The sequence below is a fragment of the Bos mutus genome, chromosome 5 (genome assembly GCF_027580195.1).
Source record: "Bos mutus isolate GX-2022 chromosome 5, NWIPB_WYAK_1.1, whole genome shotgun sequence".
Lineage (NCBI taxonomy): Eukaryota > Metazoa > Chordata > Mammalia > Artiodactyla > Bovidae > Bos > Bos mutus.
In genome coordinates this window covers 55,909,295-55,935,619 of record NC_091621.1, presented here as the reverse complement: position 1 = coordinate 55,935,619, position 26,325 = coordinate 55,909,295, and the positions used below count along the sequence as shown (strand labels likewise).

At 37.2% G+C, this 26,325-nt stretch overlaps 1 protein-coding gene across 1 annotated transcript in view; it reads right to left on the bottom strand.

Moving 5' to 3' along the window:
* MGAT4C (MGAT4 family member C) overlaps nucleotides 1-25,681 on the bottom strand; it is an 870,660-nt gene extending 844,979 nt beyond the window's left edge. Inside the window, exon 1 of the mRNA XM_070370006.1 lies at nucleotides 25,401-25,681. The gene's annotated coding sequence lies outside the window, so the exon portion shown is untranslated. The remainder of the gene's footprint in view (nucleotides 1-25,400) is intronic.
* Between the last annotated feature and the right edge of the window lie 644 nt (nucleotides 25,682-26,325).

Genomic DNA, 26,325 nt, shown 5'->3' with positions numbered 1-26,325 from the left:
ACAACCAGATATGCAGATGATACCATTATAATGTCAGAAAGTGAAGAACTAAAATGTTTCTTGATGAATGAGAAAGAGGAGAGTGAAAAAGCTAGCTTAAAACTCAACATTCAGAAAATGAAGGTCATGGCATCCTATTACTTCATGACAAATAGAAGGAAAATGTGAGAGCAGTGACAGATTTTCTTTTTAGGGGCTCAAAAATCACTGCAGACAGTGACTGTAGCCATGAAATTAAGATGCTTGTCCTCAGAAGGAAAACTAGGACACACCTAGACAGTATATTAAAAAGCAAAGATATCACTTTGCTGACAAAGGTCTGTATAGTCAAAGCTATGGTATTTATGCTTTTTCTCATAGTTGTGTACAGATATAAGAGTTGGATCATAAAAAACGCTGAGTGCCAAAGAACTGATACTTTCAAATTGTGGTGCTGGAGAAGATTCTTAAGAGTCCCTTGGACTACAAGGAGACCAACTCTGAATATTCATTGGAAGGACTGAAGGACTGATGCTGAAGCTCCAATGCTTTGGCTACCTAATGCAAAGAGCTGACTCACTGGAAAATACCTTGATGAAGGCAAAAGGAGAAGAGGGCAGCAGAGGATGAGATGTTTCGATAGTATGATGCACTCAATGGACATAAGTTTGAGCAAACTCTGGGAGACAGTGAAGTATATATGGGAGCCTGGCATGCTGCAGTCCATGGGGTTGCAAAGAGTCAGTCACAACTTAGCGACTGAAAAACAACAACAAAAAATGGAATCTTAGACAGGTCTAGGCAAAGTTAAAAAAACCTACTAATCATGATACAGCTTTTGAAATTCAGTTTAAAAGATTATTTGAAATAAATGAATAAAAGAAGCAACACAAGTATCAGAGTAACAGAAGATAATTTTGTGACAGAGAAGACTCTAACATGATTATTAAAGAGGTATTATTGACTTGCACTTAGAAAGATCTTTGCAGAAATGTGATTTTTAAAAAATCTGAGATTCTAGGTGGACCCAGCTATGTGAGCAAAAATATAAAAGTTGAAAAGTGCAGGCTATGCTTGAATCAGTATGTCTGATCATATAGAGAGATATACAGATATATATTAAACTGGCTAAGACTCACAGTTCAGTTCAGTTCAGTCACTCAGTCGTGTCCGACTCTTTGCGACCCCATGAATAGCAGCACGCCAGGCCTCCCTGTCCATCACCAACTCCCGGAGTTCACCCAAACTCACGTCCATCAAGTCAGTGATGCCATCCAGCCATCTCATCCTCTGTCGTCCCCTTCTCCTCCTGCCCCAATCCCTCCCAGCATCAGAGTCTTCTCCAATGAGTCAACTCTTCGCAGTTCTACATTAAATTATTCTCCATCACTTATAAACAATACTTAATTTCTCTTTCCCCAATTCCTTTATCTGTAAAATAAACATAATTATACTAACAGTTGAGTTTTAAAGGTAAATAAATACTTTTAACATTCTTAGAAGAAAACCTGGTAAATAACATAAATTATTAACTGATTATTAGTATGTCAGAAAGAATGCTATATTAATAAACAGAAAACAGTAAAGAAAAAAAAAAGTCCAATAACATATCTTATTTCCAACATGATATAATACATCTATAAAGGTCAGACATTATTCTAGATATGAACATTAAAGAAGAAGAAAAAACAATCACTGTCCTCAAAGAACTTATACTGAAATAAAGGAGAGAGGACAAAATATAAAAGCAAGCATTTCAGGCTCACAGTACAAGATGGAAGATCTTTAACTCACCTCCTCTATGAACACAGAGAATTCATACCTATGTGTAGAATGATTCCTCCTGAAGAAGCACTGAGATCTGACAGAACAGCTTTTATATAGCAAACAATAGAAATGGGCAGAAGAGAGGAAGACGTGGCATCCATAGGACCCCAGTACTGACATGGAGACCTGCAGTGGGGAAACAGCACTGAGGGGCCTGTGTGTAAACTCACTCACACTGGGGCAAAAAACAGCCAACAAAAAAGAAAAGAAAAGATACAGGTTTTAGGTTTGCTGCTACTACTAAGTCGCTTCAGTCGTGTCCGACTCTGTGCGACCCCATAGATGGCAGCCCACCAAGCTCCCCCATCCCTGGGATTCTCCTGGCAAGAACACTGGAGTGGGTTGCCATTTCCTTCTCCAATGCATGAAAGTGAAAAGTGAAAGTGAAGTTGCTCAGTCGTGTCCGACTCCTAGCAACCCCATGGACTGCAGCCCACCAGGTTCCTCCGTCCATGGGATTTGCCAGGCGAGAGTTATTGGAGTGGGGTGCCATTGCCTTCTCCAGTTTAAAGGGCACCTAAACAGTACATGAAGGAAATCATTACACTAACCCTAGAGCATCTGCCACACAAGAAGGGGAGTGGTGAAACTCCACCATTTAGGTGTACCCCTCTCTCTTGATGGCACAGGTAAGAATATGGCCCCAAAATTCTAGCTGGCCTGCCAGAGATATTTCAACTTCAGCCATTCCCCAAAAGGCAGCCCTGGCAGCACACCCATAAATCACCCCAGGCGATGCCCACTCCAGCTCCAGCCATCCAACCAAAGTAGCCCTGACACAGTGAGTGCCCTGAAACTTCCTGACCTGTACCCACTTTAGTTCTGGTCTTTCTGCCCAAGCTGCCAGAACACACAGTGTACACAAGGGATGCTCTTACATAAGAAAGCCAATAGTGGTATAATTTGAACCCCATTAAAAAAATAGAAATAATGGAACAAACCTAATATATTATGCAAAAGAGAGCTTTAAACTGCTCTATTTAATATATTAAAAAGAAGGTATCATACCTTAGAGAAAAAAAAGTCATCCCAAATTGTCAACACTGGAGTGTACCCTAGTAAAACTGTATGAATTGTGTGAAGCACTGACTACACTCAGGTGCTCAATCATGTCCAACTCTTTTGTGACCCCATGGTTTCACCAGGTTCCTCTGTCCATGAGATTATCCTGGCAAAAATACTGTAGTGGGTCACTGCTGCCTTCTCCAGGGGATCTTCCTGATCCAGGGATCAAACTCATGTCTCCTGCAACCCCTGCATTGGCAAGTGGATTTTTTAACACTGAGAAAACTGAGAAATCCTAATAAAATTGCATGCATGCATGCTAAGTCACAGCAGTTGTGTTTAGCTTTTTGAGACCCTATGGATTGCGGCCCACCAGGCTTTTCTGTCCATGGGATTTTCCAGGCAAGAATACTAGCGTGGGTTGGCATGCCTTCCTCCAGGGGATCTTCCCAACCCAGGGATCCAAGCCGGGACTGAAGCAGCATCTCGTTATGCCTCCTGCATTGGCAGGCACTAGTAAAATTACTTGACATCAAACATAAAAATTCCATAAAAAGATGCTATAGGCAGTTAGGCAAGAAAAAAAAAATCTTATTGAAAAAAAAGGTTAATCTCAGAATTCTTTTAACGAGTCTTCATTATGAGAATAATATGTAAAAATACTCAAGGAAAGAAACTATGAAACAAGGCATTTATTTGAGTCAAATAATATTTCAGAACAAAAGCAATAAATATTTTCTATGAATTGTTTCCTATACAGGTACTAATCAGCCAATCAAAAGATTATTAGGAAAACCCCAGGTAGTCAGCAACTGTGAAGGTATTTTACATATTTATCTACTGATGTAAGATTAAAACAAATGTGGGGAGTTTGGAGTGAAGAATTAAAAAAGTATGTTCAATGAAGAAATGATATAAACAGCATAGTGGAGAAAAGAGAATAAAGAAAGCAGGAGGTGTACTCATTCTTCACTTTTCTGATAATAGTTTTTCTGATAATATCAAAAAGATGGAACTCATAAACATTTCTCAAATTATTACATTTAAATTGGATAACACAACACTGTAATTATGCTCTAATAAAAGTTAATTAAAATAAATATATTGGCTAAAGTAAAATTTTAAAAGAGGAAATTTTCACATTGGAATTTAAATGTGAAAGTGTACTTTCTGCTATATATAAGAGATAAACCTGCAGCAAAATGATTCATAAAGATTTCTTAAACATGCATAAGTGTAGGCAATTCAAACATAAAGAAGCAGAGTCCATTATATGAATAATAAACAAGTGTAAATTCTGGCCACAAAGAATCTACAGTGACAAATCAGGGGTCCTTATATCATTAAAGGGTATAAGTAACACTGGATCAAATAGTTATGAATATGTACATATAAAACAAGCAGTTTGAAATGCATACACAAATCTATAGGGAATACAAGGAGAAAAAATACACTATTAGAGAATATTTAATTTCACCTCTCTGGACCTTTAATATATCAAGGGGGCACAGAATACTTAAAGCATAAATTATATATTGTTTTAATAAATGATGGCGCTAAGTCTCAAACGCATCATCACTGCTTCCAGAGAATAAGCTTTTTATCAGCATCCTATAGTGTGCTAATAACATGACTCTTGAACAGGAGATGAAAATCTCTCTTCTGATTAAAACAAGAAATGAGAGTTGCTGGAGGTTTAACAGGAAAAAAAAAAAAAACTATTAAAACATTTTTCTGAGAGAGCAATGGACTGCATTAATGAGAAGGTTAGTGTGATTGGCAATAGCACTGAGAGACTACTTCAGGTCACTTAGAATGATACGGAGTTTCTTGATGGTTCCAAGAATCCAGGCACAGAAAGTGAGCCAGAGAAGTTATCCAGATTATCACTATGTCTTTCTCTTACTGTGACTCCTGGGTGTTTCATCTCCACCCCTGGGCTTCATTCTCTCATATTGCTCTCTGCAAAGTGCTTTGTTCTGTCCCATTTGCATATAGCCAATTTGTGGCTGGCAAATTCTGCTGTACTTGACTACACAGTTTTCACACCAAATTAAGATTAATTAGAATTTGTATAACTCTACCCTAGATTCTAGGGAAAGAGAATCTTATTTCTGTAATTCAGGTCCTGAGGTCATATTTAGCCCATACTAATCTGGTGGGATGCAAGGCAGCATCAGCTTTAAAAAATAAATAAATAAATGAATGAATAAAAAGTATGGCTGCAATTGAGGAACCTCAAAATTCTACTGTAAGTATCTCACATCTTGGCCATTTGGTAATTTAAGCTACTTATTCAAGTGAAATTTAAAAAGTATCCCCAAAGTATTCTTGATCTATCCATGCCTTCAATAATGTCATTGCAATAGTTTTTTTTTTTTTAAATCATGCCTGAGGAGTAAAACCTAACAATGTCTTTCTACCTAAACACTTCATTCCATTTTCCACCCCTCCATGGATACCTAAGGATCATAATGAAAAGAATCCCTTAGAAATAGCATTTTGCGGTAGTGAGCATGGGTCAGAATGGGACAGTTCCTGCAGGGCTCTCCTTAGGCCAATGTACTACAACATTTACAGTTTGTTTCTGGAGACCAGCAACTGAGTTAAACTGAAACATACAGGGAATGGGGTACAGTCTGCCAAATCTCAAGTGAAATGTTATTTTGTAGTTTTACAATTTTAGCCAATGTTTATTTTTTCTAAAATATAAGGCACAATAAAATTTCCATTTCAGTTCAAAAAGAAAAATTCCAAAGCCAAGCAAAGAAACTCTAGTCATTTCTGTTATGAATTCTTTGCATTTATATGATAACCAAGAGAATATAGTACTTAATTTTTTTTAGAAAAGCAGTTCAAATTATAGTAGATGACAAAATTGAACAATATAATTCATAGAACTAAAAAAGATTTAATGGTAATAAAATATACAAGACATTTATTTACTTATTGGAAAACTAGTTGGTATGACAGCACTTTCAATTGATCCAACTAAAGTCTGGGCCATTTTGAAAGCAGAAAGAGCCTAGGTTGCATTTACAATATCCAGGAGAATAACGATGAAAATCAGAGCATTAGATCCAAAATTTGCATTTCTGGTGCAATTATATGCTCAGTCACTCAGTCGTTACCATCTCTTTGCAACCACATGGACTGCACCTGGACTTCCATGATAGATCAGTTGGTAAAGAATCCACCTGCAATGCAGGAGACCCTGGTTTGATTCCTGGGTCAGGAAGATCTGCTGGAGAAGGAATAGGCTACCCACTCCAGTATTCTCAGACTGTACTCTGCCAGACTCCACTGTCTATGGGATCTTCCAGGCAAGAATACTGGAGACGGTTGCCATTTCTACTCCAGCAGATCTCCCTGACCCAGCAATTGAATCTGCAAATTCAGAGTCTCCTGCACTGGCAGGAGGAATCTTCACCACTACATAACCTGGAAGGCCCATGGTACAATCAGAGATGTGGTCCAAAATCTTACAAAACAGAAAAACATTTGCATTCTCTTAAATAACATATGCATAGTTTCTTCTTTATATTTTATTGAATAAATATTTTACAGAGTTTTATGTAAATAGAAATTTCTAGTGTATTAAAGTGTCAACTACCTACCATGTCAGAATCAAAGGTAAGAAGCCATGACTACAGTTCTAGTAGTCAGAGTTGAAGGTGTAGCAAAGTGTAAAACTACCCAGTCTGAATAACTACAGAAAAAAAAAAAAAAAAAAGGTGAAGGAAAATAATAAAACTTAAAAGATGAAAAAAGAAAAGTATTTTGGGAGAATGTGAATTTCACACATTAAACTACTAAAAAGTATTGCAGTAAACCATATCTTTGGTTTTCTGACTCATTGTGAGTAGCAGAAAAAAAATAAATCCACTTAAAAGCAAATAAATTTGGCTTCATACATAACTATTTCAAAATAAAGACAGGGTCCCATGTCAATGGGTCACAAACAAATGATTTAGAAATCTCATCATGAAGTATAAGCCTCCAAGAAAGATTCACAAGCTCTTTGGAACATGGGTAAAAACAGATAATGACAGGAACCATAGAGATAATCCGGCTAACATATAGGTGGCCTCAGTCAGCCATATGACTTGAAAATAGATATCTAAACTGTTTTCATTAAGTTCAGTTCAGTTCAGTTGCTCAGTCATGTCCAACTCTTTGCGATCACATGAATTGCAGCACGCCAGGCCTACCTGTCCATCACCAACTCACGGAGTTCACTCAAACTCATGTCCATTGAGTCGGTGATGCAATCCAGCCATCTCATCCTCTGTGTTCCCCTTCTCCTCCTGCCCTCAATCACTCCCAGTAACAGTCTTTTCCAATGAATAAACTTTTCCCGTGAGGTGGCCAAAGTATTGGACTTTCAGCTTCAGCATCAGTTCTTCAAATGAACACCCAGGACTGATCTCCTTCAGAATGGACTGGTGGGATTTCCTTGCAGTCCAAGGGACTCTCAAGAGTATTCTCCAACACCACAGTTCAAAAGCATCAATTCTTCAGCGCTCAGCTGTCTTCACAGTCCAACTCTCACATCCATACATGACCACAGAAAAAACCATAGCCTTGACTAGATGGACCTTTGTTAGCAAAGTAATGTCTCTGCTTTTTAATATGCTATTTAGGTTGGCCATAACTTTCCTTCCAAGGAGTAAGCGTCTTTTAATTTCATGGCTGCAATCACCATCTGCAGTGATTTTGGAGGACCAAAAAATGAAGTCTGACACTGCTTCCACTGTTTCCCCATCTACTTCCCATGAAGTGATGGGACCAGATGCCATGAACTTAGTTTTCTGAATGTTGAGCTTAAAGGCAACTTTTTCACTCTCCTCTTTCACTTTCATCAAGAGGCTCTTTAGCTCCTCTTCACTTTCTGCCATAAGGGTGGTGTCATCTGCATATCTGAGGTTATTGATATTTCTCCCAGCAATCTTGATTCCAGCTTGTGCTTCTTCCAGTCCAGCGTTTCTCATGATGTACTCTGTAAGCAGGGTGACAAAATACAGCCTCGACATACTCCTTTTTCTATTTGAAACCAGTCTGATTCCGTGTCCAGTTCTAACTGTTGCTTCCTGACCTGCAAACAGGTTTCTCAAGAGGCAGGTCAGGTGGTCTGGTATTCCCATCTCTTTCAGAATTTCCCACAGTTCATTTTGATCCACACTGTCAAAGGCTTTGGCATAGTCAATAAAGCAGAAATAGATGTTTTTCTGGAACTCTCTTGCTTTTTCCATGATCCAGCAGATGTTGGCAATTTGGTCTCTGGTTCCTTTGCCTTTTCTAAAACCAGCTTGAACATCTGGAAGTTCACAGTTCACGTACTGCTGAAGTCTGGCTTGGAGAATTTTGAGCATTACTTTAGTAGCGTGTGAGATGAGTGCAATTGTGCGGTAGTTTGAGCATTCTTTGCCATTGTCTTTCTTTGGGATTGGAATGAAACCGACATTTTCCAGCACTGTGGTCACTGCTGAGTTTTCTAAATTTGCTGGCATATTGAGTGCAGCACTTTCATAGCATCATCTTTCAGGATTTCAAATAGCTCAACTGGAATTCCTTCACCTCCACTAGCTTTGTTTGTAGTGATGCTTTCTAAGGCCCACTTGACCTCACATTCCAGAATGTCTGGCTCTGGGTGAGTGATCACACCATCATGATTATCTGGGTCATGAAGATCTTTTATGTACAGTTCTTCTGTTTATTATTTCCACCTCTTCTTAATATCTTCTGCTTCTGTTAGGTCCATACTGTTTCTGTCCTTTATCAAGCCCATCTTTGCATGAACAGTTCCCTTGGTATCTCTAATTTTCTTGAAGAGATCTCTAGTCTTTCCTGTTTTGTTGTTTTCCTCTATTTCTTTGCATTGATTGCTGAGGAAGGCTTTCTTATCTCTCCTTGCTATTCTTTGGAACTCTGCATTCAGATGCTTATATCTTTCCTTTTTTCCTTTGCTTTTTGCTTCTTTTCTTTTCACAGCTATTAGTAAGTCCTCTCCCAACATTCATTTTGCTTTTTTGCATTTCTTTTCAATGGGGATGGTCTTGATCCCTGTCTCCTGTACAATGTCATGAACCTCAGTCCATAGTTCATCAGGCACTCTATCTATCAGATCTAGTCCCTTAAATCTATTTCTCACTTCCACTGTATATTTATAAGGGATTTGATTTAGGTCATACCTGAATGGTCTAGTGGTTTTCCCCACTTTCTTCAATTTAAGTCTGATTTTGGCAATAAGGAGTTTATGATCTGAGCCACAGTCAGCTCTTGGTCTTGTTTTTGCTGACTGTATAGAGCTTCTCCATCTTTGGCTGCAAAGAGTATAAGCAAACAGATTTTGGTGTTGAACATCTGGTGATGTCCATGTGTAGAGTCTTCTCTTGTTTTGTTGGAAGAGGGTGTTTGCTATGACCAGTTAGTTCTCTTAGCAAAACTCTATTAGCCTTTGCCCTGCTCCATTCCATACTCCAAGGCCAAATTTGCCTGTTACTCCAGGTGTTTCTTGACTTCCTCCTTTTGCATTCCTTTCCCCAATAATGAAAAGGATATGTTTTTTGGGTGTTCTAAAAGGTCTTGTAAGTCTTCATAGAACCGTTAAACTTCACCTTCTTCAGCATTACTGGTTGGGGCATAGGCTTGGATCACTGTGATATTGAATGGTTTGCCTTGGAAACGAACAGAGATCATTCTGTCGTTTTTTAGATTGCATCCAAGTACTGCAATTTGGACCTTTTGTTGACCATGATGGCTACTCCATTTCTTCTAAGGGATTCCTGCCCACAGTAGTAGATATAATGGTCATCTGAGTTAAATTCACCTGTTCAGTCCATTTTAGTTTGCTGATTCCTAGAATGTCCACATTCACTCTTGCCATCTCCTGTTTGACCACTTCCAATTTGCCTTGATTCATGGACCTACCATTCCAGGTTCCTATGCAATATTGCTCTTTACAGCATCGGACCTTGCTTCTATCACCAGTCACATCCACAACTGGGTATTGTTTTTGCTTTGGCTCCATCCCTTCATTCTTTCTCGAGTTATTTCTCCACTGATCTCCAGTAGCATATTGGACACCTACCAAACTGGGGAGTTTCCCTTTCAGTATCCTATCATTTTGCCTTTTCATACTGTTCATGGGGTTCTCAAGGCAAGAATACTGAAGTGGTTTGCCATTCCTTTCTCCAGTGCACCACATTCTGTCAGACCATGACCCATCCATCTTGGGTGGCCCCACACGGCATGGCTTAGACATGAGTTAGACAAGGCTGTGGTCCGTGTGATCAGATTGACTACCTAACTAATTTCATTAAGTTAGGAAACTCTAAATACCAAAACTTATACAGCTCTCACATAGTGATTCATGGTAGTCAAGATTAAGCATTAAAAACTTATTGCAATAGAAAAAAATGCATTTAAAATGGAAAATATGTTACCAACAGAAGGTTCATTAAAATTATCTACACACTATACACTTTATATATATACACTATATTTCTCTAATAGCTTATTCATTCAGAAAACATTTAAACTGTTACAAGAACTCTTTTTCTACCTTCAGTAGGAATATAACAAGCAATAAGCTGGATTAAGAAGAGGCAGAGGAACCAGAGATCAAATTGCCAATATCCGCTGAATCATGGAAAAGGCAAGATAGTTCCATAAAAATATCCATTTCTGCTTTATTGACTATGCCAAAGCCTTTGACTGTGTATATCACAACAAACTGTGGAAAGTTCTTAAAGAGATGGGGATACCAGACCACCAGCATCATGAGAAATCCATATGCAGGTCAGGAAGCAACAGTACTGGATATGGAACAACAGACTGGTTCCAAATCGGGAAAGAAGTACGTCAAGGCTCAATACGGTCACTCTGCTTATTTAATTTATATGCAGAGTACATCATGCAAAATACTGGGCTGAATGAAGGAAAAGCTGGAATCAAGATTGCTGGAAGAAATATCAATAACTTCAGATATGTAAATGATACCACTCTTATGGCAGAAAGTGAAGAATAACTAAAGAGTCTCTTGATGAAAGTGAAAAAGGAGAGTAAACAAGTTGGCTTAAAATGTAACATTCAGAAAAGTAAGATCATGGCACCTAGTCCATCACTTCATGGCAAATAAATGGGGAAACAATGGAAACAATGATAGACTTTATTTGGGGGGTTCCAAAATCACTGTAGATGGTGACTGCAGCCATGAAATTAAAAGACACTTGCTCCTTGGAAGAAAAGCTATTACCAATCTAGACAGCATATTAAAAAGCAGAGACATTACTTTCCCAACAAGGGTCTATCTAGTCAAAGCTATAGTTTTTCCATTAGTCATGTATGGATATTAGAGTTGGACTATAAAGAAAGCTGAGAACTGAAGAATTGATGCTTTTGAACTCTGGTGTTGGAGAAGACTCTTGAGAGTGTCTTAGACTTCAAGGAAATCCAAGCAGTCAATCCTACAGTAAATCAGCCCTGAATATTCATTGGAAGGAGTGATGCTGGTAGCTGAAACTGGAATATTTTGGCCACCTGATGCAAAGAACTGACTCCTTGGAGAAGACTCCGATGCTGGGAAAGATTGAAGGTAGGAGGAGAAGGGCACAACACAGGATGAGATGGTTGGATAGCATCGCTGACTTGATGGACATGAGTTTGAGCAAGCTCCAAGTGTTGGTGATGATCAGGGAAGCCTGGTGTGCTGCAGTCCATGGGTCGCAAAGAGTCAGACATGACTGAGTGACTGAACTAACTACCTAATAATATTTAAAAAGTAGTCTGTGTATTTATAATTTATATTGCTGTTTTGAGATATACTATATATCAGTAACCTCAGATATGCAGATGACACCACCCTTATGGCAGAAAGTGAAGAGGAACTACAAAGCCTCTGGATGAAAGTGAAAGTGGAGAGTGAAAAAGTTGGCTTAGAGCTCAATATTCAGAAAACAAAGATCATGGCATCCGGTCCCATCACTTCATGGGAAATAGATGGGGAAACAGTGGAAACAGTGTCAGACTTTATTTTTTTGGGCTCCAAAATCACTGCAGATGGTGAATGCAGCCATGAAATTAAAAGATGCTTACTCCTTGGAAGGAAAGTTATGATCAACCTAGATAGCATATTCAAAAGCAGAGACATTACTTTGCCAACAAAGGTCTGTCTCGTCAAGGCTATGGTTTTTCCTGTGGTCATGTATGGATGTGAGAGTTGGATTGTGAAGAAGGCTGAGTGCCGAAGAATTGATGCTTTTGAACTGTGGTGTTGGAGAAGACTCTTGAGAGTCCCTTGGACTGCAAGGAGATCCAACCAGTCCATTCTAAAGGAGATCAGCCCTGGGATTTCCTTGGAAGGAATGATGCTAAAGCTGGAACTCCAGTGCTTTGGCCACCTCATGCGAAGAGTTGACTCATTTAAAAGACTCTGATGCTGGGAGGGATTAGGGGAAGGAGGAGAAGGGGATGACAGAGGATGAGATGGCTGGATGGCATCACTGACTCGATGGACGTGAGTCTGAGTGAATTCTGGGAGTTGGTGATGGACAGGAAAGCCTGGCATGCTGCTATTCATGGGGTCACAAAGAGTCGGACACGACTGAGTGACTGAACTGATATACATAAAGCAAGTAAATAAGATTATGTATATTGAAACAAGTACCCTAGGTTTTGGGGGAGAGAATATATCATTTTGCATTGCCTAAATGTAGACATTTTTAGGAATTAGCAAACTAAAATGAACTGGAATGGGTCCATTTAACTCAGATTACCATTATATCTATTACTCTGGGCAAGAATCCCTTAGAACAAATCGAGCAGCCATCATAGTCAACAAAAGAGTCTGAAATGCAGTATTTTTATGCAGTCTCCAAAATGACAGAATAATCTCTGTTTGTTTTCAAGGCAAACCATACAATATCACAGTAATCCAAGTCTATGCCCCAACTAGTAATGCTGAAGAAGCTGAAGTTGAACAGTTTTATGAAGACCGACAAGACCTTTTACATCTAACAACCCCAAAAGATGTCCTTTTCATTATAGGGGACTGGAATGCAAAGTAGTAAATCAAGAAACACCTGGAGTAACAGGCAAATTTGGCCTTGGAGTACGGAATGAAGCAGGGCAAAGGCTAATAGAGTTTTGCCAAATAACGCACTGGTCATAGCAAACACCTTCTTCCAACACAAGAGAAGACTCTACACATGGACATCACCAGAAGGTCAACACCAAAATCTGTTTGCTTATACTCTTTGCAGCCAAAGATGGAGAAGCTCTATACAGTCAGCAAAAACAAGACCAAGAGCTGACTGTGGCTTAGATCATGAACTCCTTATTGCCAAATTCAGACTTAAATTGAAGAAAGTAGGGAAAACCAGTAGACCATTCAGGTATGACTGAAATCAAATCCCTTACAATTATACAGTGGAAGTGAGAAATAAATTTACAGGACTAGATCTGATAGACTGCCTGTTGAACTATGGATGGAGGTTCATGACATTCTATAGGAGACAGGGATCAAGACCATCCCCAAGAAAAGGAAATACAAAAAAGCAAAATGGCTGTCTGAGGAGGCATTACAACTGCACTGAAATACACTTCTAAATACAAAATTTTTATGAAATTTGTTAGCTTTGCTTCATTCATGGTTTTTAGAAAAGGAGCCCTGTAAACTTCAACACAGAATAAATTAAGCTGAACATTAATTTCCATGCACACATTCATGGTATGAATAGAGACTCTAGAAAATTAAGCACAATCTTCACTCTTTGACAGTGAACAACTCCAAAAACTAAACTAGGAGACAATCCATATATACATTATCTGATTAAAAAAGAAATGTAATTATTGTATGCCCAAGTAGCAAGCTATTATTTGGCAATGAAAAGGAGCTGCAACATGGATGAACCTCAAAAACAGTAGGCTAAGTGAAAGAAGCTATATACATAAGACTGTGTCTAATTCCATTTATTTGAAATGTCCACAATAAGCAAATTAGAGACAGAAAATAGATTTGAAGTAGTCTTGCATTGGGGTAAGAAAGGAGAGTGACTCTAAGTACACGACAAGATTTCTCTTTATGGAGATGGAAATGTTCTAAAACTGGATTGTGGTGATAGCTGCACATAACAGTAAATGTGCAAAAAGCAACTGAACACTTAAAATGGATCAATTTTATGGTATATAAATTCAGTTCAGTTCAGTCACTCAATCTTCTCCGACTCTCTGAGACCCCATGGACTGAAGCATTCCAGGCCTTCCTGTCCATCACCAACTCCTGGTGTTTACCCAAACTCATGTTTTGAGTTGGTGATGCCATCCAACCATCTCATACTCTGTCATCCCCTTCTTCTCCCATCTTCTATCTTTCCCAGCATCAGGGTCTTTTCAAAGGAGTTAGCTCTTCACATCAGGTGGCCAAAGTATTGGAATTTCAGCTTCAACATCAGTTCTTCCAATGAACACTCAGGACTGATCTCCTTGAGGATGGACAGGTTGGATTGCCTTGCAGTCCAAGGGACTCTCAAGAGTCTTCACCAACACCACAGTTCAAAAGCATCAATTCTTCAGTGCTCAACTTTCTTTACAGTCCAATTCTCACACCCATACATGACTACTGGAAAAACCATAGCCTTGACTAGATGGACCTTTGTTGGCAAAGTAATGTCTCTGCTTTTTAATATGCTGTCTAGGTTGGTCATAACTTTCCTGCCAAGGAGTAAGTGTCTTTTAATTTCATGACTGCAATCACCATCTGCAGTGATTTTGGAGTCCAAAAAAATAATGTCTGCACTGTTTCCATCTCTATTTGCCATGAAGTGATGGGACTGGATGCATGATCTTAGTTTTCTGAATGTTGAGTTTTTAGCCAACTCTTTCCACTCTCCTCTTTCACTTTTATCAAGGGGCTCTTCAGTTCTTCGCATCAGGTGGCCAAAGGATTGGATGTTTCAGCTTCAGCATCAGTCCTTCCACTGGATATTAAAGACTGATTAGGATGGATTGGTTGGATCTCCTTGCAGTCCAGGGGAATCTCAAGAGTCTTCTTCAATACCACACAGAAACTATCAGTTTCTCAGTGCTCAGCATTCTTTATAGTCCAACTCTCACATCCATACATGACTACTGGAAAAACCTTAGATTTGACTAGATGGAGTACTGCCAGCAAAATAATGTCTCTGCTTTTTAATATGCTGTCTAGGTTGGTCATGGCTTTTCTTCCAAGGAGCAAGCATCTTTTAATTTCATGGTTGCAGTCACCATCTTCAGTGATTTTGGAGCCCAAGAAAAGCTTCTGAGTTTCCATTATTTCCCCATCTATTTGCCATGAAGAGATGGGACTGGATGCATGATCTTAGTTTTCTGAATGTTGAGTTTTAAGCCAACTTTTTCCATTCTCCTCTTTTACTTTCATCAAGAGGCTCTTTAGCTCCTCTTCACTTTCTTCCATAAGGGTGGTGTCATCTGCATATGAAGTTATTGATATTTCTCCCTGAAATCTTGATTCCAGCTCGTGCTTCATCCGGCCCAGCATTTCTCATGATGTAGTCTGCATATAAGTTAAATAAGCAGGGTGACAATATACAGCCTTGACGTACTCCTTTCCTGATTTGGAACCAGTCTGATGTTCCATGTCCAGTTCTAACTGTTGCTTCCTGACATGCAAACAGATTTCTCAAGAGGCAGGTCAGGTAGTCTCTTTCCCATCTCTTTCAGAATTTTCCATAGTTTGTTGTGATCTGCACAGCCAAAGGCTTTGGAATAGTCAATAAAGCAGAAATAGATGTTTTTCTGGAACTCTCTTGCTTTTTTGATGATCCAGTGAATACTGGCAATTTGATCTCTTGTTCCTCTGCCTTTTCTAAAATCAGCTTGAACATCTGGAAGTTCACGGTTTATGTACTGTTGAAGCCTGGCTTGGAGGTATATAAATTATACCTCAATAAAGATGTTTAAAATGGGTTTATCATATAACCATGTGTGCTTTTCAGAGATTAAAGTAAAAAGGAATATACCTCCTCACCAAAAGCAACCTCATAGGAAAACACAAATCTCAACTTTGTTTGTATTAACTTGTAAAGTACCAGATGTGGTGCACAATGGTAGTTTTAAAAAAATATAAATGATTATTTAACCTTTCAATAATTTATTATGCCCACCTACCACTGAAACTAAAGAATAGTTACAAATATGAGCAAGATATTGCATACAAGGTATTTATTTAACAATAATATTCTAACACATGCATTTAAATATATAGTCCATATATATATGTATATATATACTTCCAAGACTCTAAAAGATACTGCTAAATAATTAGTAGACTATGCCATTCTTTAAACATTCTTACAATTTTAAAATATTTTGAACAATTGAGTAGCTATTAATATTTCAAATAAATCTACAGTTAATTATAAAGTGATAATCAAAAATTTCTACAAAACTTTAAAAGGTCGACACATGTTCATTCAAGCTATTATCATTCCATTCAATCATGGAAGCATTATATTTCCCTTGCTTTTCTCAATTTATTGCTGCAAAAATTATCAAGTGCATTTATAATTTAGAAGTAATTTCAGTGACCCAAAGCAAAAGACTGAGGCTAAAATAATTGCTTGACATTAATAATGTTTTTCAGGCACAAGTGTTTTATTCTTTTGTTTGTTATAATTGTTGTCACTTCCTCTAGAGAAAGAAAATTGATCATTTCCTAATCTGAATTCTGACTTGTCTATTATATTACAGAGCTTGAAAAGAGCTTAAGGTAACCTTTCAACAGGAATCTCAAAATAACTTGACTATTTTTATTTGTTTCTCTTACCCAAAGAAAGAAATATCAGATAAAGGGAATGACAAACAGTTCACCTATGTATCTATGATTCATCTCTGTAGTGGGAAAAATGCATAGATGAATATGCTTCAAAAATGTCCTTTAATAAGCAATAAAAATGGCTTATTCTTGAATTTTGCCTCATGAATGTAAAGGCAGCATTCTAGTATACAGTGTCTCTATACACCAACAACTACATTTACATCTATGCCTTTCAGTGGCCAGACCTACCTGTCCATGTTAGACGTGGGTCTGAGCCTCAGACTTTTGTCTGTTTGATATCTCTGTGTCTGTATCTGCCAGTCTGTGCTTACCTTCCCATCTATTCAGCCAATTCCCACTGTGGTATGTTTCTGGCTGGCTGGCTGTTTGCCTGTTCCTTATATTGGTCTACTATCCCTGTCTCATTGTCAGCTCTTACTGTCAATCTGTCTTTGTCTGTCAGCCTGTTCCTATTTGCCAATCTGTTGGACTGTGCATATTGCTTTGTAGGTATGTGTCTATCTATCCTTGTTGCTGTTGTTCAGTTGCCCAGTAGTGTTGGACTCTTTGTGACCTCACGGACTGCAGCACGCCAGGCTTCTCTGTCTCTCACCATCTCCTGAAGTTGACCAAGTTCACGTCCATTGTATCGGTGATGCTATCCAGCCATCTCATCCCTCTGCTTCTTCTGCTCTCAGTCTTTGCCAGGAACAGGGACTTTTCCAGTGAGTCAGCTGTTCACCTTGGGTGACTAAAACACTGGAGAATCAGCTTTGGCATCAGTTCTGCCAGTGTGTATCCAGGGTTGATTTCCTTTAAGACTGACTGGTTTGATCTCCTTGTTGTCTGTATGTAGCTATGGGCAAATTAAGGTTTTTCTCTTAGTGTAGATTTAGTCTATACCCTGTGGTCTATGTGGGCATTTACCAAAGGTTTAGAGATAGCTATTAGGGGTCACAAAAGGAAAACAAGACTTGCAGCTAAAGATAAATACAACTGTTCTCATTTGCAAATGAGATTACATAATAAGATAAACTCTTCAGAGAATTTCTGTTATGTGTATCCCAGTTCCCAACATTATTCTCAAGATCTAGCCCATCCCTATCCCCACTGACAACCTAGAAATAATTATTTTCTTTTCAGTGTTAATCTTCATTTCTTCAGATAAATTCCACCAATTCTCCTAAAGACTTCATTTTCCTAGAATATTCCCCACTTTGACCTCAAGGGCATAATCCAAGGGAGAAAACAAATCCCTGGCATGATATTTTATAACACATGGATTTTTTGTAAGGAGTAACTTTAAGTAAAAGCAGGGTGGTAGAGAGTTGTAAAGTAATCCAGGGTGGGATTTATTGCTCTAATTCCTATATATTTCAGGGTCCACTTACTAGTGAGAAGATGCTTTTCAATATATTGCTTTGAACTAAAGATCTGTATTTCAAGTCTTCTATGGAGAGCTCCATTTAAAAAAATGCAGATAAACATGACAATCACAGACATGCACACAAATACCTTCATACATATATTCACGTGTCTACTCGCATACTTCTTAAAGATAAATAAAACAATTTTTAGAGAGACTAAATATAAATGCATACTTAAAAATAATTTAAAAAAAAGAGAGGGGCCACAGTTATCCACCAGTCCCATTGAAAATATGTGAAGGCATTTTATTTTAGGTTTGCTCTACAATAACTAGGAATCTACCAGAGCCTAAAATAACAGGGCCTATTATAATAAACTCTTAAACAATAAGTGTTTTATTAATGTTCTTCATGTAAAGAAACCTATACTTTAATTACTAGAAATTACAGCTAAAAGCTGGAAATAGCTTTTTTTTTTTTTTTTAAACATTGATTCACTTTGGCATGTGACTGACAGCCTTCCACTTAATTATGATTACATTTCTTTAGTAGGAATAGGAACATAAACAACAAGGATTCAATTGTGCAAACAGGGTGATGGAAGAATAATTTATGAAGTAGGTCAGCTGTCCTTACATCACAAGGGAGTGCTGGCCTACTTTTCTTTTCAAAGATGTTCTACCAATTCAAATTTGGCTAGAAAATACATTTCAGTTCTATACAAACACTGAAAATATATCACATGTATTGATGAAATTAAAAAGGACAACCTAGGTACACAACATATGTTTCTTAAAATTAAAGCAGAATTGCCACCTGGCAAAGTTTTCACTCAAACAGGTTCTTATACAAACACATTCAAATCTACTACCTGTTGATACTGTTAAAATAACCAGAAATAATGGAGCATGTATAACCGTTTGTCAGTTTAGTTTTTCATGGATTTCTGCATCTAACAGGGATTACTAAAATAAGCATATTAACATATTCACATGCAAAATTAAATATAAATTTCCTGTGTTTCAAAATTGTACCATTTTGTTCTTTAGATTTGTCTAACAATAAAACTAGTTTTTTTAAATCCATACTCTCTCACTATATATTTTAAGGAGAAAAAAGAGTCCTAAATCATATTGTCTATAAGAAAAGACACACAGAAATAACATAACTAGAGAACCACCATACCTACTTCATTCACATAAAATGTAGGATTAAAATAAGCACTGTATCATTCCCCCTGTCTTTCACCTGAATTGCTACTTGATAAGTACTTTCCCAACATTTTCATAGCTATTTCTAGAGTAAACATGAAACTCTGCCATAATCTGAGAGCCATCATGGTAGAGTGGTTACATGACAGACTCTGGGCCACAGATCCTATATCCAAACATTTACAAGTCATCTAAGTTATTTATGCTAAATACCCATGGCAGTTGTTTCTTCTGTATGTGTTCCAATTTCCTTATCTGTAAAATGATTATAACAGCAGTTACTTTGCAAGATTGTTGGTAGGATAATCATGAAAAAATGTATGTTAAGTGTTTAGAATAGCTTACAGATGTACTCAACAAGTGCAAACTGCTATTATTATTATATATATATTTTTCAGATGCTGTTCTACCACTAGGACTTGAAAGGGCCATTTCAGAGTGAAGGTAAAATACTATAATCAAAATACTTTTTCATTAACTTGAGGTATTTGGAAGAATTTTAGCAGAAGGAAAGGGCCAAGGTACATTTTTAGGCTAAAAATCAGTGATGCCCTGTAAACTATCACATGCAAGAACATGGAAGTTAGGACTATCTTTTGCCCAAACTTTGGAAGGCTTTGAAAGATCTCTTGTTTTCTAGAAAAAGGGTTGGGAAACTGTGCTTATGGACAAATATGGCCCCTAAGAACATTTGTTTTTATTGGTTCTCTGTTTTGCATTACATTTTTAAAGCATGAATAGGGAGAAGGAAAGGAGGAAAAGGAAGGATATATGACAGAAACTTCATGGGGTCCACAAAGTCTAACATGTTTGCTACTGCTACTGCTAGGTCACTTCAGTCGTGTCCGATTCTGTGTGACCCCATAGACGGCAGCCCACCAGGCTCCCCACTCCCTGGGATTCTCCAGGCAAGAACACTGGAGTGGGTTGCCATTTCCTTCTCCAATGCATGAAAGTGAAAAGTGAAAGTAAAGTCGCTCAGTTGTGTCCGACTCCTAGCGACCCCATGGACTGCAGCCTGCCAGGCTCCTCTGTCCATGGGATTTGCCAGGCAAGAGTACTGGAGTGGGGTGCCATTGCCTTCTCCCCTAACATGTTTACCTGTATTAATTTACTAGGGTTGCCATAACAAAGTACCATACACCATAGACTGGGTGGCTAAAGGAACAGAGTAGTTTTTTCTCTCACAATTATAAGATAGAAGTTGAGATCAAGTTTCAGGGGGGTTGATTTCTTCCAGGGCTTCTCTCCTTGGCTTATAGATAGCCATCTTTTCCCAGTGTCTTGTGTGAATCTATGCCCAAATTTCCTCTTCTTATTGAGACACCTGTCATATTTGATTAGGAATCACCCTAGTGACCTGACATTAACTTAATTATATCTCTAAAAAATTCTATCTCCATATGTAGCCACATTACAAGGTACTGGGATAACTCCCAGTAAGCATATGAATTTTGAAAGTCTCTCAGTCGTGTTTGACCTTTTTGAACCCATGGACTTCAGCCTGCCAGGCTCCCCTGCCCATGAAATTCTCCATGCAAGAATACTGGAATGGGTTGCCATTATGAATTTTAGGGAGAGACAATTCAGCTGATAATTCTTATTAGTACACCTTTCATAGAAGAAAGCCTCCACTCGAGAAGCCTGTGGAAGTTGTATCTGCCACAAGACAACCATGTTTTCTTTCTGCTTCCTTTATACAAAATAGACATCAGGAGAGAATTACTAAGCTTAAGAATTTACTAGGAAAAAAACATCTCAAGGGACTGTGGCTAAGCTTTTTAAGGTTAGGTCAAAGGAGTAGGGATTAGTAAACAAGAATATTTACTCGGAGGAAGCTAGATGTAGGAGAAATATGTAGGTGAACATGAATTTGGGACCTTCCCCCTGGGACCCCTCCCCCACCAAAGGTAGCCTGATAACCTAACTGAATAACTGGAAACCCAATATCAGGAGTGGCTGTGCAGATGGTGATGTCATAAGAGAAACAGTAATACTTATTACCATTTATTAGCACAGTTGACCCTTGAAAAACTTGGGGCCTAGGAATACCAGCCCTCAAAGCAATCAAAAATATGCATATAACTTACAGTTAAGCCTCCCATATACATGGAGGAAGTTTCCTTCATATCTTCAGTTCTACTTTCTTGGATTTAACAAACCATGGATCATGTAGTACGGTAGTATTTACTAATAAAAATAGATCTACATATAAGTGGACCTGTGTAGTTCAAATCCGTGTTGTTTGAGGATCAACTCTGTACTTATGAACAAGCCCCTGTAATACTATTTTACAACATTGTCATGTATTCTACACCACCATGTGACCATTATTATTATTCTTACACACATGCATTAGAAATTAGAAAACTGAGTTGAAATTAGAATATAGATTCTAATCTCCTTTAAGTACTGGGCCAAAATATCTGAAATTGACAATGAAAAAACAATAGAACTTCAAGGGTCATCTGGAAAACGAAGTCAGATACCCAAACCTTCACCTTCTCCTTACTGACAAGTAAATTCACAGATATAAAACAGGATTGGTACAACAGACCCTGACCAAAAACAAAAAAAGAAGAATAGTTTCTCAGCAGGTACTTGCTTTTGCATCCACATTTTGATCTAGTTAGAATGTTGTCATGCACTTTGAAAATAATTACTTGGTGGTTCCTTTTTATAAGAAGACTTTTATACATCTATTTCCAAATTCCAATACAAATCCAGATATATACAGATATATAAGACCAATTTATATTATGCTTAATTTTCCTCTCTATATAATTTAGGATATTAAAGTAGGCTTTCTGTACATGCTTAATTCAATATGAAATGTATCTGAGAAATTCAGACTCAGGATTTTTCAGCAGTCTTGTCACCTAAAGAAAACAGCTTCTAGCTTGGATTTGCATCCTATTTTTGTAAAGATTCAGACTCACAGTTAAGGTCAACATCTGGCTGGATTTAATATTTGCATTTTAACATTTTCACTCTCATTAAAAATTGTTTAGCATTTTTTCAAAGCAAAAGCTATCTTTTATTTTAATAAAAGTTTTCATATATTTGTTCCATGAGGGGTGGATTTGCATGCTTGAACTACCATATGCAATTGGAATTTGAGGCCATCTCACTAGACAAGTCATTATAGCAAAGTAAATGCAAATGAAAGGGGCAAAGGGCACATTAAAATGAGCAAGAGGATTTAGTGTTTTGTCTTCTATTTCCATATCTTTTGGGACAAGGGAAAAGTGGGAAAATGAGATATAGGTCTATCTTTTTTCTCCAGTAAATCATGATTTATTTAGCAATTTGAAAGCCATGGGGAATATGCCAACTAATTTCTCAAACTAATCTTGAATTTAGTAATTTTGCTTTAGTAACTTTATAGAGAACTTTAGTGCCAAGTAATAACCACATAACCAATGCATTATTTTGATTACTAAAACTGTATAACAAATGAACATATGCATATACACACATCATTGAAGAAAGAGTCACACTGATTTCAAATGGAACATTCTGTATGTGAAATTATAATAAAAACAGGTACTGTTTATCAAGCATATGTTGTGCACAAACTCTGTGTTTGTTACTTAATGTGCCTAATCTTTACTACCCACAAGAATCTAAAAAGTAGACACCATTATACCACCGATGAGACAGAGGTATGGAGGAGATGATTAACCTACACAGATTTGCTTAACAGATTTAAACCTAGTTTGTCTTACCTACAATTCAGTGTTCTGTCTTCAGTGACACTTTAACATATAAAACAGAGTTAAGGGAGAATTTGAAAACATCTGGATGACTAGTCTGGAATCTTCAGTAAAGGTGGATGAAAATTATTGACTGAATATAGGACTGTCCATGCCTTACACACATATAAGTAGCTACTAAAGAGTCAGGTGTAATTGCTTTCCTCTGTGGGCACCAATTAGAAATCTTGAATATTAATAAACTGGCTGATTTGTGAGAAATATCAGTATGTATTTTCTTTCTACATATGCTTTTAAGCACCAAACATTTCATGGGCACTCAATAAATATTAAATATTTAACAGCAGCTAATAAAATGAAATTATGGCAATATATTTTACAATTAACTCATCATAAGATGAAATAAAAAACAAATTTTAGCACTAGACCTGGAAGATGAGCAGATTTAGATAGCCGAATAAGTGAATGAACCCTCTAGGGAGGTAAAAGACCTTAACATGTTGCAGTAGAAAAAGTTAACAGGAGGTTAAAACAAAACAAAAAAATTCCAATCTGAAAAATGAAACTCCTCCTCCTTATTTTCAGATTTGTTATATTCATCTAACATCTAAAATGTAAATTAAGGGATATATTTCTAAGCTGTTGTCATTTCTGCCCCATACTCAAACATGAAGTGAATATATTTCATTATTTATTGGTATTATCTTACTCTAAAAGAACATAAAGTATGTTCCCTTATATTTTTCCCTTACTTATGCCCTCTTTTGCACACAGTCTGAGATTTTCAGAAATGCTAATTGTGATAATAATTTTAAAAGAATGTTAAAAAATGTTAAATTACATTATCCTTTGGCATACAAAACTCAGTGAACGATGAAAATGAGACTCCGAAGTGTATGCAGTTTCAGAGAGCACATTTCTGGAAATTTAAATTAGAGATACAAGCTATTGGGCAGAAATCAGGCTGGAAGCAAGCTCACTTTTTTTTCTTAAGTGAGTGGAGAAAAAATGTTCCATAAAAGAGAGAGAAAACTTGTAAAATGGAGCAATCCATAGGGAAACCTTAATTTAAGCCCCTATTTCTCAATTCTTGGAAGATTAATGAAAAAAGAAGCACTTAAACACACTCTTTGAGGACTCTATCTCCTTTTTCGTTTCCACTTTTGGCTTTTTACAATCCCTCTGAGGATAAGAGAGAATGAACTTAAAGTTGCTATTTGGGTGACTCATTCCTTCTCTGTTTCCTTTAAGCTTCTAATAGTCTCTCAAATGCTCCAAAGAAATTAGAACACATTTAACAAGTGCTTTCCTGAAGTTCAGCCACCATTTCCTCTCAAGTCTGTGATTAACCCATTGATGGGTCCACGAAGTCTGTGCAACAGTCCACAAATCCTATGCTGCAGGTCACATGCACTGCTCCTCTACCTACCCTAATAGTCATTCCTGACATGGAAAAATATCAAAGCCACAGTAGGTCTCACTGAGTGAATTCACACAATAATAAATCACTTAGATGTGTCAAAAGCCCTCATACAATATTTTAAAATATTTCTTCAGTTTTCATAAACTCACTGTCATTACTACGTGCTTACTTTCTGTCTTACATTCCCACCCACTCTGACATAGAACAACCCCCTACAAATACATTCTTAACTTTCAGGAACCATGCACGGAAGTCACCCCTTTCTGTTTTAATATTTCACAGTTAGATTCTAGTTTAGGATAAGGTTTTCTCTATTTTTATTAGTTTAATAAACATTCAGAAGTTTGTCAGCTTTTAAAATTTTACTCTGCTAGTTTCATGTTTTCTATAAATGTATTGAGGCTTTCACTTCACAGAACAAAGTTGGATAATAAATCTTTATAGTATGTGTATTTAACTAAAATTAAAGCAATTTATCTTAGTATGATGATTCCAAACTCAAAAATATAGAGCTGAAAGTCAACAAAGTACACTGATATAATATTCTCAGGAATACTTCTGCTAGAGTTTCTTTAAATACTCTTGTCATTCATATATTCAAATGTCATAAGCATCCACAACATCAAAACCAATAGCAGCATTTGAGACAAAGTTTTGTATTTTGGAATACATGGATAAAATATCATGATTATGTAAAAAGAATAAAACATGTATAAGGTTAAGTAAGTTTCCAAAGTCTTATTCCCCTTTATTATATAGTGCAGCTATAAAAGAAAATCCTCAAGAGAATTCATATGAACTTATGATAATGAAGCCTGCAGCACGGTTTGTTTTTGTTTTGCCTGTTTTTGCTGATAATGCAATTCAAACTATACCCTACTAATCTTTAGTACAGGAATCAGATAATTCACCTATAAACATGCAGCCATAAAGTGTCATTCTTTAGTCAATACAGACTAAGATCTTTCTCTTTTTCACAGGTTTGGCTCCCCAGCTCATTAGATCATTACCTGATAAACAGGAAAAGGGTAATGAATTGAGAAAATAACTACGTACCTTCAGAGAAAACCCGCCCGATAACAACAATCCATTAGAAAACTGGCAATATCCTCTGATCTATTGCCCGCAAAGCTATGACTTGATGGAGAGTTTCATTCCCTGGGCTCAGTTCTCCAGAAGAAAATCAGCACAATTTAAATATTTCTTGGAATGTGACAGCTCTCTAGATCTCCGGTTGCATTCTGTTCCCTAGGGACGACAATCTGGTGTTCCTGTGTGCATAGAGCAGTGAAGATGAATTGAATACGCTTGAGATAAATTAGGAATGGCTAAGTTAAAACTGTCTCTGCTCCAGACTCTCTCATCTGCAGTCTGTAAGCCTGTTTTTCTGTGAAAAAGCTAGATGGCAGGCTGCCTCAGTAAGTTCTTCCTAAGCGACACAGAGCATTTTCAATGAAGAAAAATTCTCCCATTATCTAAGCTAATGTGACTGCTGCTAAATCTAGTTTTTAAAGTGTCTACTGGCATGGAATTCATTTTCACTATTGCTTTCTTTCAAACTACAGTCTGGAATCCATACTATCCTCATATATACATTTCTATCTGAGAGAAACATGTAAAGTTTTTAGCTAACATATTAAATCATATCCCTTTTTGCAGTTTTAAGAATCATTCATGTATAGGGAATGTCCTCTTTATGTCCTAAAACCACTGTATTGAATTTTATAATATTTAGATGGTTTTGTTTTAAATTACAGTACTGAAGACAGATAAATGTATTTTTATTAACACTTATTACTTGTTGCAATATAGAAGTATATCATTTTTAAACATTACTTAAAATGCAGAAGTTAGATAAAAATAAACAAAGGGAATGTAGATCCTTAATATGTGACCACAGGCATAAATATTGACTTTGAATATCCTCCTAAAGGAAATAATATGTTCCCAATAAAACCAAGTTGCATAAATTATTCCCTTC